This window comes from Coenobita brevimanus, chromosome 33 (assembly GCF_032717465.1).
Source record: "Coenobita brevimanus isolate Jiangsu-jjx chromosome 33, ASM3271746v2, whole genome shotgun sequence".
Lineage (NCBI taxonomy): Eukaryota > Metazoa > Arthropoda > Malacostraca > Decapoda > Coenobitidae > Coenobita > Coenobita brevimanus.
This window is the reverse complement of record NC_136986.1, coordinates 15,525,265-15,539,670: the sequence shown is the minus strand read 5'-3', so window position 1 is coordinate 15,539,670 and position 14,406 is coordinate 15,525,265.

The window sequence follows — 14,406 nt, the reverse complement described above, 5'->3', positions numbered from 1 at the left end:
GGAAGAGGAAGGGGGAAGCAAGGGGGGAGGGGGAGCAGCAGTATTAGTGTTGTATTGTAACCAGTATTTTTTTTCCTGTAACTGGTACTGTTGCCGTTAGAGTTATTATTATTATTATTATTATTATTGTTTCTTTTACTGTTATTATGACTTTCTTTATTGCTGTCTATGCTGGTATCCTGTTTTCCTCTAACTGGTACTGCTGTTATTATTATCATCAGTTTCCATTACTTGTATTATCATTATTTTTTATTCATTTGTTATTTTGTCTATTTCCACCATTTTCTATTATTCTTTTCATCAATGTTCCCAGCTTCTTCCCTGTAACTTGTTCTGATATTGCTACAACTATTATTATTATTGTTTACATCATCATTATGAATACCATCATTATTATTTGTATCCTCCAGTGTTTAGAGCCTGTCTGTCCTGTCTGCAGCCCGTCTGAGTCCGTTGCTGCTTGCTTTCCTTTCCTTTGAGTCCTATCCGACTCTCTCTCTCTCTCTCTCTCTCTCTTCTATCTTTCCATCTCTCTCTCTCTCTCTCTCCTATCTTTCCATACATTTTACCTTTCTATCTCTTTTTACATACTTTCGTAATAAAACACTCAGCAATTCTTCAGAATAATAAAAATATATACTTTATCATTCTCGCATATTTGCAGTTCCCACTATTTCACCATTGCCCTTACTGTCCACCCACATCCCCCCCCCCCAATAAAAAAAAATCGGTATGTTGATACATGTCCTTTTCTTCCTGGCATGTTTTAGTATTTTACTCGTATTCCGTTGGCTCATTGCTCTTCTTTTTTGGATTACCTCTTCCGTCTCTCATACACATCCACCTCACCCTCTGATCTGATTATCCCCTCACACCTAATCTTCTTTACCCTCCTATCACCTATTTGTCATCCCCTCCCTCTCTCGTTTGCTTTTCCTCCCCCTCCCCCCCTCTTTCTCTCTCTCTCTTTCTCTCTCTCTCGGGTTCGGATACTCACTCCGTATTATATTTCACTTCACAGTACAGAAATGTTTGCTTTTGTTTTTTACATATAATATTTTACTCAGATACCAGCTATTCTTCAACTGTCTATATCATTACATATCAAAGTACATCATACTTCGTTTTCCCAGAGCGCTATTTTGATATGAAAACAATACACAAAGTATTTATTGTTAGAGATACTATAGGGAGAGCGGAGTGGGAGAAGGGGTGGCAGGTAACGACTGGGAACTGTGTGAGTGTGTAAGAGAGATATTTTCATCTTACAACGATCCAACCGAATTTTTCAACTTTATCAGTACAGCTATAGGCATAGTATTAGTATAAGTACAGGTCATTATGCATGTACACATGTATAGGTATTAAATTGTCTGACATTCAATTGTCCCCCCTCTGGACTTATACATTCTCTCCCACTCCAAAACTAATCCCTTGATTGCCTGACCTCTTCTTCACACATTCACACCTTCTCCAGGTTAGTTTTGTAAAAATAACTTTTTTTTTTTTTTTCTATAAGATTGATGGTGTAATCTTTATATATTTTGATTCTTTATGGAGATTTTCGTTTTACGTGCAGAGAACAGGCACTAGCAAAAGTCACTCCTCAAAAATGGCTTTTGTGCATCAGATACGTACATTGTACTATAGGTTAAAAAAAAAGAAAAAAAAGAAAGTTTCAGTGCAAGGGGTGATCGATGTTCACCGAAATGTTAAGTCTGGCGTCCATTTGGTGCCACGCATATATCAGCGTCTTCGTGCGTGGTTTCATATTGCTTCGCCCCAAGTATACGCTGATACTTTTTTTACTCAAAGTACAGTGTAACTATTATATTATTATATTGTTTTTCAAAATGAGTGACGCCTTTGATGCGACTCCCCAAATGTTGCGTTAGTTATTTATTGTCTTCAATATTCTTATATCCATTATATTTTATAAACCATTGATTTTAGAGAGAAAATGAATTAATGTGTAATACTCACCAGGCCGGCTTCGCTTGATCCTCTTCTGGCCTTTCCCTTCCCTTCCGGCCCAATTACGTGTTGAAGCGTCGTCGGTGGGATGGTACAGAGGAGGAGGCTCATTCACAAAATCCAAACACCGCACAGCATGCTTCTTTTTTATCCTTTTCGAGAAAGGCAAGTCCTCCTCTGGAGTTACTGTGCCCCCCATGGGCAGAGACCTGTCAACACTTCCACCTCTCATGGTGGTCGCTGGGTCACTGAATACGATAGGTTAGTCCTGGGTCATTCTCAGGTAGTGTGGAGTTGCCAAGTGTCACCGGCCAAATATTTAGCTCACTTTGACAAGAATGAATGCTTCCAAGACCAAGGGAATAATATAAGTAATGTGCAAGGCACACCCAGATTTCTCCCTGCCATGGAAGTAATTATCATTCTAAGGATAATCAAAGAAGTATTGTCTGAGGGCATCCCAATCTGCATCTCCAAAGTGCCGCAGCCACCGCTTCTTTGGAAGGTCCACAAGCCTTACTGGAGCGATAGGACAGGTTAAGATGATAATGTTGCTACTTGAGAAGCCCAGTGGAGAGAAGATTAACAGTGTAAGCTAAAGGATTAGTTGTAAGGAAGTGGTCGGGTATGTTCGAGCTCTCTGCAAAATGATCAGGGATATGGGTAGGGTGCTGTACAAGCTGCTCTATGTCATTAAGGTTAGAAAAGATGTAGGTTTGTTCACAAGGTGGATTAGTCAAAGGAGAGGGGAGACAAAGGTTGTGGTGAATATTGAAATATCCTAGAATGGACATTTCTGAGAAATGAGAAATCAATAGAATGTGTTTCATCTTAGAAGTAAGACAGTTGGAGAGATTTTCATAGTCATAAGAATTAGGGGATAGGTAAACAGCATAGATATATTTACTCAGAGAATGACAGGAATACAGAAGCCAGAATACAGAATTCAGAAGATTAAAGTTCAGGAACACGAGAGCAAGATATGTCGGTGTGTATATCTACACAAAAACCACCTTTGGCTTTGAAATGAGTGTAGTAAGGAAGGAGGATACAGAGAAGGATTTGTTATCAGTCGCCTCAAACAGCTGGGTCTCAGTTAGGAAGAGAAGGTGAGGTTTACAGGAGGAGAGGTGGTGCTCAACATAGAGAAAGTTGGAGGAGAGGCCGCGAATGTTGCAGAAAGGAAGACGTAAGTCAGACTGTGGTTAAAAGTATTTCACTGGGTCGTCACTGGGAGAGGGGCGGATGGTTGGGGTTTTGATCTTTCCTCCCCTCCCTCGGGGACTCCGAGGCTTGGTAAATATTTACAATTTTTCGTTTGTAAAACTTTTAATAGGAAGTGAAGTGTGTAATGTGCATGCAGTTTGGGGTTGACAGTTTGAGGAACTTGTATTGGAGAGCATGTGGCCTATTCTATGTGTTACTGAAATACAGTAAAAGTTCTGCAAAGGGGGATGGTCAGGAGCTAGTCCCGAGGGCTGATGAAATGGGAGCTCAAGCACTCCCTGTGTCTGCTATACATGCCAAAAATTTACAAGCTTCAGTGCTGCATATTTGTTTGGTTATAGATAAGGACCTGAGGAAGACCATACGCACCATATGGACATCGCTATAGGTTTGGTAAACGGGGCGTGTGCTTAGGTTCAACTACTCATTAGAAATTTATTCACATTTGTATTTATAAAGTTAGACATTCTGTGCCGACAAAAAAATGCAAAAGAATTTCGACTGAACCACTGGAATGCACTTACACTTTCAAGTGAAGAGGCACAGCCTCCGACACTAATTGTCCTGTTAGAAAAATGCATTGCTTTTAGGTTAAAAGAATGAAAATTTGGATGTATTTGCTTACAGGTCAAATTAGGTATTTGACACGATAAGATTTAAGCTTGAGGAGGAAGCACAACCTTAATCCTTGACCCTTCCCCCCCCCGAAAAATAAAGAATAATAGTTTTCAGGGTTCAGGAATGAAATTTCAGCTTAAATGTCGGGACTGAGTATCCCAGCCCCAGGAATGTACAGTCCTGATGAACAGAAAAGGATTGGATGAATGGATTGAATGAAATTGTTAGAAATCTACATTATCATAATATAAATCATAATAGACAGCAACATAAATGTGTAGTCTTAAAGGTAACATGATAGTCAAGCTAGGTATGGGGAAGGAAATGTGTCTGCAGATTTCAGTAAAGGAATGCCAGAGATGCAATGTGTCACCGGAAACGCTACATACACACAGACACAAAGGCTTCTAGAAACTTTCACACATGTCCTGTACACGTGACACAAGCCCTCCTAGACAAGAAAGGAGGAATCAGACTGGCAGAAGGAGGCTAGCGACATGGGCGTGAGGTTGTAGAGAGAGAGAGAAGGGAAAAGGTGTCTAGCGAGAAGTTGGTTAGCATCAGCTTGAGCTTTACCTTTGAACATTATAAACTACAGTCAAGACCCAGTATCCATTTTTAACTTCTATCACTGACTACGAGGGAAATGAAGTTGTTTCCCCACATACCTACTCACTATTTACTCCATTTCGGCTACTACAATATGATCATTCACAAGACAGACATATTATTTATGGTGGCGTGAACGTACGAACCATCGCTTACGAGCTAAACCTTCTACAGTCAAATAACCACAAGCGAGTATACTCCCACAACGATTAAATCACAAGAAAAAAGGACCAAGAATACATCGAGAAAGAGAAACAAAACAAGCAAACGAAGAGTGAGAAACGACTCACAACCACCTGACCGCACTATTCCGTCCAACCCCCCTCTCTGTCTGTTTCATCACCACGCTGACATAGAGTGGAGAGGTCGTACAACCCAAACAAAAAACACCCTGCACCTCTCACCCACTACTTGTTATTCATCTTTACTCACACATTCCTACTCATACTCATTTATTCTCAACAGTTATTGGGTGGGAATTTGACATTTTATGGTAAGGTTCGAGTAGGACTGAAGCTATTCCGCACTTCAATCAACCATGATATATAACCAAGCCCTGGAGTTTCCGGGAGTGATATCATCTATCAACACAGCCCTGAGTTTCAGAGTGACTTCTTCTATCAACACATCTCTGAGTCTCCCAGACTGACATCATCTGCCTTTCAAGTGGGTGATTATACTTTTACTTATTTCTTCCCAGTGCTTGAAATTAGGTACAATCACCTCCTCTACTTATATATATATATATATATATATATATATATATATATATATATATATATATATATATATATATATATATATATATATATATATATATATATATATATATATATATATATATATATATATATATATATATATATATATATATATATATATATACTTAATACCTTTCATTTATTATTACTCATTTATTCATCTATTCAGTCATCAGATACATAAAATAAGTGTTCCCTAACACCATACCCTAGCAAAATGAGTTTATTTTAGCTGAGTGATATGATAGGAACATTTTTGACACCACCAGTATTAGTAACAGAGGAGATACAGCTAGCAGCGACTGCCAATTCACAAGTAGGAGAACAAGAGAACATACAAAATTCTCCATAAAGTAAAGATAAAGAAACAAATACCTCATTTCTAGATGACATTGATGATCACTGGGAAACTCCCTCTGATGTAGCATGTGAGGACTTTGGCTCTGCCTTACATATTTATGAAAATTTACTTCACAGAGTTCACAGGTCAGGTAAAAAATATTCCACTATTTCCTCACACAACAACAAAGAACTCCAAGTGAATCTAACAAAACAAACAACCAAAATGAATAACGAAGGTAATCCCACAACTCAAACATCCCCACCTCATGTTTACGTTTATCATGAGGATAAAAACAACCCAAAATTCTCAGGAACAGAAAAAGACCACATTGATGAAATGTCACTCATAAACCAATGCGAACAACTATTTGTTAACAGACATATAACAGATGAATAGGAGAAAATAGCAATATTTTCCTCATGAATTAACCAAGAGAGATGTCCAGCAGGTGATTTGCTTAGATCAGATAAGCTCCTTCGAGCTAAGATATATGATGAATTTAAAGCAGAATTCCTGAAAAAATGCTCTGGAGATATAAACTTCTTGCCAGGTATAATTCCAGAATTACATAAGATTGTGGATCTCGTAAGAGAACATAAACAAATCATGTATTAAGTGAAATAACAGTTGATGTTTCCAAAATTAAGAGAACATTATTAGCTACTTTAGAAAACAAACTGGATAATAGATGATGGAAAGATGTCACCAATGCTTGTCGTAGACATCACTGGTTTTGTAACTGCCTTGTGCAATTTACCTAACAGGGTCCTTAAGATCACTAAGACGATTTCTTACACTCCAGGAATGTGCTTGCTAGATTTTATGAACGAGGTAGAGATGAATTGTAGCAAAGCAGGGGTGACCGAAGCACAGTCAAATAACACCACAGTGAAAATGACAGATGCAGTGTCAGCCGTAAAAACAGCTACAACTGCCCCAGACAAAGAACAGAATCGGTCAAGACCCAAAAAGGGACAGAACAGACAACTGCAAACTTCGAGGTAGCGATCTCAAACACCAGGCCAGAGGCAGTCACATAAGTTTGCATGCAGTCTGAGCAGAAGCAGGTCATCTCGAGGATCACAGTCGGGAGGCAGGTCCACTCTGTGTTACTATTGTGCAAACCCGGGACACACAAAGAATGAATGCTTTATCAAAACAGAAGAAGATAAACAAAAGGAGCAAGAGTGTGACCCATATTGTAGAGATCACAAGTCCTAGGGACACTGGACCTCCAATTGTAAGACAGAAAAAGTTATTTTCATATTTAAATCGAGGAAAGGCCAAGTCACGACAAAAACGACCAATCATAGAAAAAGCCAAATCTAAAATTCACATAGGAGGCATTCTGGGAACTTATTGTATCTTGATACCAGCTGTATGTGAAGGTCAAAACATTTCTTTGTTCTTGGATTCAGGCTCTCCAGTGAATTTAATAACAGAAGAAGAATTAGACAGGATTATTAGAAATAAGTAACTTTTCAGGAAGAATATGATGTAGACCTATATGCAGTAGATGGCAAACAAATTATAGTAAAAGGCATGACACGGTTAAACATCAGTTTCACAGAGACTACAAGACCAATTTCTGCATTTATCTAAATTGTTGAAAACATAACAGTAAAAGGTAATATGTTGCTAGGTTTAAGGACAATGAGAACAGAGAAAATAATTTTACTTCCAGAAATGAATGGGATAGACTTTAATAATAAATTCATAGAAGAATTATCATCAGATTTCTCACCAATCAATAGTGGCGAACCAAAAAGAATTGGAAATATTAAAATCCTAGACAGAAATACACAAACAGACGAGTTTACAGATCCACTCACACCACCCTCCACAGCCTCCCAGACTAGAGACCGAGGTAACATTACTGACTCATCAGTTTTCCCCACCCATCTCACCAATGATTTAGTTATTCCTCCTAACTCATACATGAAAGTTGCCATAAAGAGCAAATTGAAGAGTAGTACTGTTCTTGCCTTAGAGGAATTATGTAAAGTGAAAGGAGTGTCAGTAGAAAATGCATTATGTCAGGTGGATAACGATGGGCAAACTCAGGAGTTCAAAATTAATCACATGAATGGAGAAGTACAGATGAAAAAAGGGACTTGTATAGTTAATAAAGAAAAATGTCCTGCCCCTGTAATGGAGACAGTTTCAGCTGGAATGACAAGTAAGATCAAATCTATGGACAGAGAAAGCATAAAAGAAAATTTGATTCACTAAGGACAATTTAATGAAGAAACTGATCTGTTAAATTTACTGGAAAAACATCTACAAACGGTAGCATTACCTGGAGAACGTGTGTACTAACCCAATTAATCACAAGATTAACGTGCACCCAGACGCACAACCTATTTTTGTACCTGCCTATGGAGTTCCACAATCACAACATACACTTGCAAACCAGTATGTTGATGAAATGCTAATAATGTGTATTATTGAGCCATCAGTTTCCCCGTGAAATGCCCCAATATTTTTCATGTGCAAACGAAATGGAGAAATGCGTGTGGTAGTAGATTACTATAGACTAAATAATTACACAGTCCCAGACCAGTTTCCCATGCCATTGCTAAGTGACGTCCTGCAAAATATTGGACCAGAAAATAATGTATTTTCCGCAGTCGATTTGCTTAATGGCTATTATCAAATACCTTTAGATGAGGAGTCACAAAAATACATTGTCTTCTCCACAAATACAAGACATTTCCAATACAAGTGAATGCCAATGGGACTGAGGACAGCACCGGGCACTTTTCAACGCTTGATGATTATGTATTGCTCGGAATTCTAGGAAGAGGAATATTCGTCTATTTTGACGATATAATTATTGCAACTAACGACATAAAAGAACATCTCCAAAAATTAGACCAACTTCTACAAAAGCTTGGTGATGCTGGTTTAAAAATTAAGTAAATGCAAATTTTGCTTTAAGGAAATAAAATTTTTAGGCCATAAACTGAATGTAGAAGGAATCCATACATCTGATGACAAAATACAGGCAGTAAGGGACTTCCCTGAACAACTAATATAGAGGAGGTTAGACAATTTTTAGGTCTAACAGGATATTATAGATCTTTTATCCAACAATTCTCTCATGTAGCTTTTCCTCTATTCCAACTACTCAAAAAAGATGCTAAATTCCAATGGGAAGAAGAACAAAAACAAACATTTAATGAATTAAAAGATAAACTTACAGATGCACCATGCTTTGCTTATCCCGATTTCACAAAACCATTTATAATTTGCACAGACGCATCTGTTACAGGATTGGGGGCTGTATTGGTGCAAGAAGATAAGAGAGGAAAGAATCAACCAATTGCATTCGCCAGCAGACAAATAAAAGGTGCAGAGGAAAATTATTGCAGTACAGACTTAGAGGCACTTGCAGTGGCCTTTGCATTACAAAAGTTTCGAGATTTGGTATATGGTTACGAAATTCCCTAATTCACTGACCATAAGCCACTAGTGGTTAAGTTCAAAGAAAAACTCCTCTCTGGGAGGAGAGCAAGATGGAAGTGTACAGTCGAAAACTACAATGTACATATTCACTACATCTATCTATCTATATACCTAGGCTGCTTCCCCCAAGGAAAGGGAGGTAGCCGAGACAGGACGACTCACTCTCCATTTACTCATCCATTCAAACACATTCATTCGCATCTTAGCCCCAAAGGGGAGAACGGACAGATCCTCACCGCACCACACCGCACAAGGGTCAACTGGGCAATGCAATCAGTGACATCCGCAGCAGGGCCCGACAGCAGAACTGGTTTACCCCTGCCACATCATAACAGACCCATCCCCTTACCCGCACCTGACCTGACTAGCTGCTCAGACCAAATGCGGGAGAATATCCCCTCAGGGCTGCGTCATCACTTATTCATTCACAATTTCTCTCCATTTATTTCTGTCACGCACAGCCACTCTTCCTTGCTCAACAGACATCCCTCTCGCATCCAGCGCTCTCTTCACACTGTCCATCCATCCTATTCGTGGTCTTCCTCTCAGCCTTACACCTCTCACATCAGATCTAGTTATCTTTTTCACCAATCGCTCATTATCCATTCTCTCCATATGCCCAAACCATTGCAACACCCTCTGCTCAACTCTACCAGCCATCTCCCGAACAACTCCAGTTCTCCTTCGCACTTCATCATTTCGGACCCGATCCATACGCGTCACTCCACACATACTCCTCAGACATCTCATCTCCATTACATTCAAACTTTTCCTCTCTGCTACACCCATATTCCATGTTTCAGACCCATATAATGCAGTCGGTACCACAACACCCTCATACAGCCTTCTCTTTACATCCATTTTAAGCGAACGACATTTAAACACTTTTTTCATTCCTCCCAGCACCTTTCCTACTTCATTTATTCTAAACTTCACTTCTGCATCTATTCTTCCATCCACAGAAACATGTGACCCTAGATATTTAAAACAATCTACCTCCTCAAGCAACTCACCATTCAAAACTATATTCATCCCCCTACCATCTATCAACCTCGTACACTTCATCACTTTACTCTTATTCTCATTTACTTTCAATTTCCTCCTTTCACACACCCTTCCAAACTCCTCTACCAACTGTCTCAATCTCTCCTCTGAATCAGTCACCAGTGCAGTATCATCTGCAAACAGCAGCTGCTTCAGATTCCACTCTCCTCCATCAACATTTACCAGACTTAGACCACCTAAAACTCTTGCATTCACCTCCCTTACAACACCATCCATGTAAATATTAAACAACCAAGGCGACATCACACATCCCTGTCGCAGCCCCACTCTCACGGGAAACCAATCACTCACAGCATTTCCCACTCTTACACACGCTCTACTATTTACATAAAAACTTTTCACCCCTTTTAGTAACCTACCATCAAGTCCATACAATCTTAAAACAGTCCACAAAGCCTCCCTATCAATTCTATCATACGCTTTCTCTAAATCCATAAATGCCCAAAACACATCCTTGCCTTTCGCTAAATACTTTTCACACACTTGTCTCACAGCAAACACCTGATCAACGCATCCCCTCCCTCTCCTAAAGCCACACTGCTCATCACTAATCACTCCCTCTGTACCCTCTCTAACTCTCATAATTAACACTCTACCATACACCTTACCTACCACACACAACAGACTTATACCCCTAAAGCTAATACATTCATACTTATCACCCATGCCTTTATACAACGGGACCACACAAGCACTTGCCCAGTCAATTGGCACCATACCTTTCTCAAAGCACACATTCAACAATCTTACTAACCAGTCAACAATAATCACTCCACCACCCTTCAGGCATTCCACAGCACACCCATCCATACCTGCAGCTTTCCCTGTTTTCATCTCCTTTACTGCCTTCTCCACTTCCTCCTTCGTGATCAAGGAATCATTCAACTCTCCCAACATATTTATTCCTTGCACCCTTCCATCCGCCACAATCTCAGCCACCCTTTCCTCCTCTACATTTAACAATCTTTCAAAATACTCTGCCCATCTCTTCCATACTGCATCCATCTCAATTAACATCCTTCCATCCTCTGCTTTTACTCGTTCTTCCTTCCCAGACTCTCCCTGTCGCACCCTTTTCACCTCCTTCCAAAACATTTTCTTATTCTGCTGAAAATTCTCTGTCAGCCGCCTACCCCACCTCTCATCTGCTGCCACTTTAGCATCACGCACAGCCCTTCTCGCTCTATTCCTCTTCTCCTTATACCTTTCATATGACATCTCATCCTTCCTCTGCAGCCACACTTCATATGCACGTCTCTTCTCAGCCACAGCCATACTTACTTCCTCGCACCACCATTCACTTCCTTTTCTTACACCACCACCCACACGTCTCACACCACACACCTCTTCTGCATGCCCCACCACAGCACTCTTAAACAACTGCCATTCCTCCTCCACGCTGCCATTTTCCCGATCTTTCACTGCGTTCCACTCATCTTTCAATTTTTCCTGATACTCTATCATTTTCTCTCTTTTATCCAACTCACTCACTTTCAAAACCTCCCTGCCACACCTAACCCTCCTAGCTCTCATCCATCTCTTACCTACTCTTAACTTTCCCTCCACCAGGTAGTGGTCAGACATACCTCCACCCTCCCCTCTCAGAACTCTCACATCCAACAATCTTCCTATTACATTCCTAGACACAACCACATAGTCCATCAAGGCTCTATCAACAACCCTTCCACCCTCCTGTCTCACCCATGTATACTTATAAATATCTTTCTTCTCAAACAGCGTATTCCCAATCACCATCTCTCGCTCAACACACATCGCTATCATTCGTTCCTCATTTTCATTTCTTCCAGGCACACCATGCATACCAACCACGCCTTCAACTGCTACATTTCCCACTCTAGCATTCAGATCTCCCATCATTACCATATTCACATTCGCTTCAAAACTCTGCAGACACTCATCAACATCATTCCAGAAAGACTCCCTCTCTTGTTCATCCCTTTCACTACCAGACCCATATGCACTCACAAACACCCACAACTCACGTTCAAATTTCGCTTTCACCCACATCAGTCTCGATGACACCTCCTTCCATTCAATCACACATTGCTGAACTTCCGGACTCACTAACAAGGCCACACCTTCTCTTGCCCTTCCTCTATCAACACCTGACAATCTTCCATTCACACTTCCAAACATAGATTCCCCCTTCCCTTTCATCTTCGTTTCACTCAAAGCTAACACATCCAACTTTCTTCTCACAAACATTCTCCCAATCTCCTCTCTTTTAGCCTCAATCGTACTACATCCACGCACATTCATAGACCCAATCTTCAGGGTACGGGGATAACTCCATCCCCCATCCCTTTCTCTGGCCTGTCTCTACATACAAGGCAAAATAAATTTAGTAGCTGATGCATTATCTAGCAACCCGACGACAATTCATGTCGCGGCATCAGATCTCAAAGGAAACATCCCAAACCATGATGAAATCGCGAAAGCACAGAGACTTGATCCAACGTGGTCTAAAGTTATATACAAGTTAGAAAGTGGAGACGACATACAGTTACTAAAGCTACATACACCACTCGAACAATTCACAATAATCAAGAATGCCTTATACAGGATCAACCAAGGACAACCGAAATGCCGAAGAAATAATAAACAATTAGTGGTACCTAAAGACATGATACCCCAAGTATTACGAACGATACACGATAGTCCACATGCAGGACATCCTGGAAAAGGTAGGACATTTAAACAAGCCCAGCTGTTATACTACCGGCCATCATTACGAAAAGATATAAACAGTCATGTAGACAGATGCGAATCATGTGTGAAACACGAAGGCTACCCGATCACACCTGCACTTATAGGTAATTAACCTGGACAATGTCAGCCGTGAGACTTTGTCGCAGTTTATTTACTCAAGTTATCATTATCATACAATAATTACCAATAACTATTCGTAGCAACAGATCATTTCTCCCGATATGTAATTTTAGCCCCAATTAAGGATAAGACAGCAGAAACAGTAGCAAAAGCAATAATAGATATCTTACAAGAAATATGTAAACAGTACAATGTCAAAAAGGTTAACGTTTTAGCCTATCACCCAGCATCCAGTGGGTTAGTAGGGAGACAACACAAAAAAGTACTGGATGTACTACGACACATTCTGGGTGAAAATTATGCAAGCTGGGATGATTGGATTCCCAGAGAAGAAGCATCAATTAATGGATCTATAAATAAGTCTGTAGGAGACACATCACATTTCATTATGTACGGAACTGACACAAAATTACCATATGAAATTCTCGACGGTGAAATTCTGCCCATACACAACTACGATGATCATCCTAAACTCCGTTTACGTGAATTCCAGGATATATAAGAGTGAAAACTCAATTATCGATGTCCAAGGAAGAAGTGACAGAGGCGTTCAATAAAAAGGCAAACGAATCACCTATCAGCTTAGGAGACATTGTCTATGGTATCATTCATACGAAAGACAATAAATTATCCCTGAAATTTAAAGGCCCATACAGAGTAATTAAAAAGACAGTGAACTAAGTACTAATTAGGTCACTGTCAAGTGGCGAAGAAAAACAAATCCATGTTGATCATTCAAAACGGGTCCCAAGGAAAATAGCCAGCAATTATACTATCTCGGACACCACTGAAAAACCGAACAATACTTATAAAACCAATCAAGAAGATAACAATACTTACAAAAATAAATTAAGGTCTCATAACAAACAAACATAGGTGCAACTGTTACTAAAAATGCTGCGATAGAGCATTTACATGATCTAGATATTGATTTAAACTCCTTCTATGAGTGAAACAACAAACAAATTATTGTTCTCCGTGAGCCAACACATCATCACTATCATCGACCACAGCATGATTGGATTAGCAAATTAATAGATTTTTTTTTTTTTTTCGGTAGGTAACGATGAAGGGACTTATACCATGAATTCTCCTCTACATAGCAAGGGGATATGTTCACTCAGACCCTGAACATATAGTACGGCAAGGATGCCTCATAGCTCCAATGGCCTCGATGTCAATCGTGAAAGATGTCATGAGTACTGATATTAGTTAGGATTATTAATATTATTATTTGGAAAATATTGCTAAACCACTGAGGACCCTGGACTTTATGATGGGAGGCTATGTTTCAAAGCTCATAACACAAAGGAAGTGACTGAAATCGTGAAGTTAGCGAAATGGAAGATAGAACAGGCCAAATCAATGATGCTCATCATGGTCCAAGATATCCCATCTCATTGAACGGGAGCATTAATGGAAACGGACAGTGTCACACGTACTTGCCAAAGGCACGGTTTGTTTGACCTAGGTGGTGCAATTCTGGGGAAT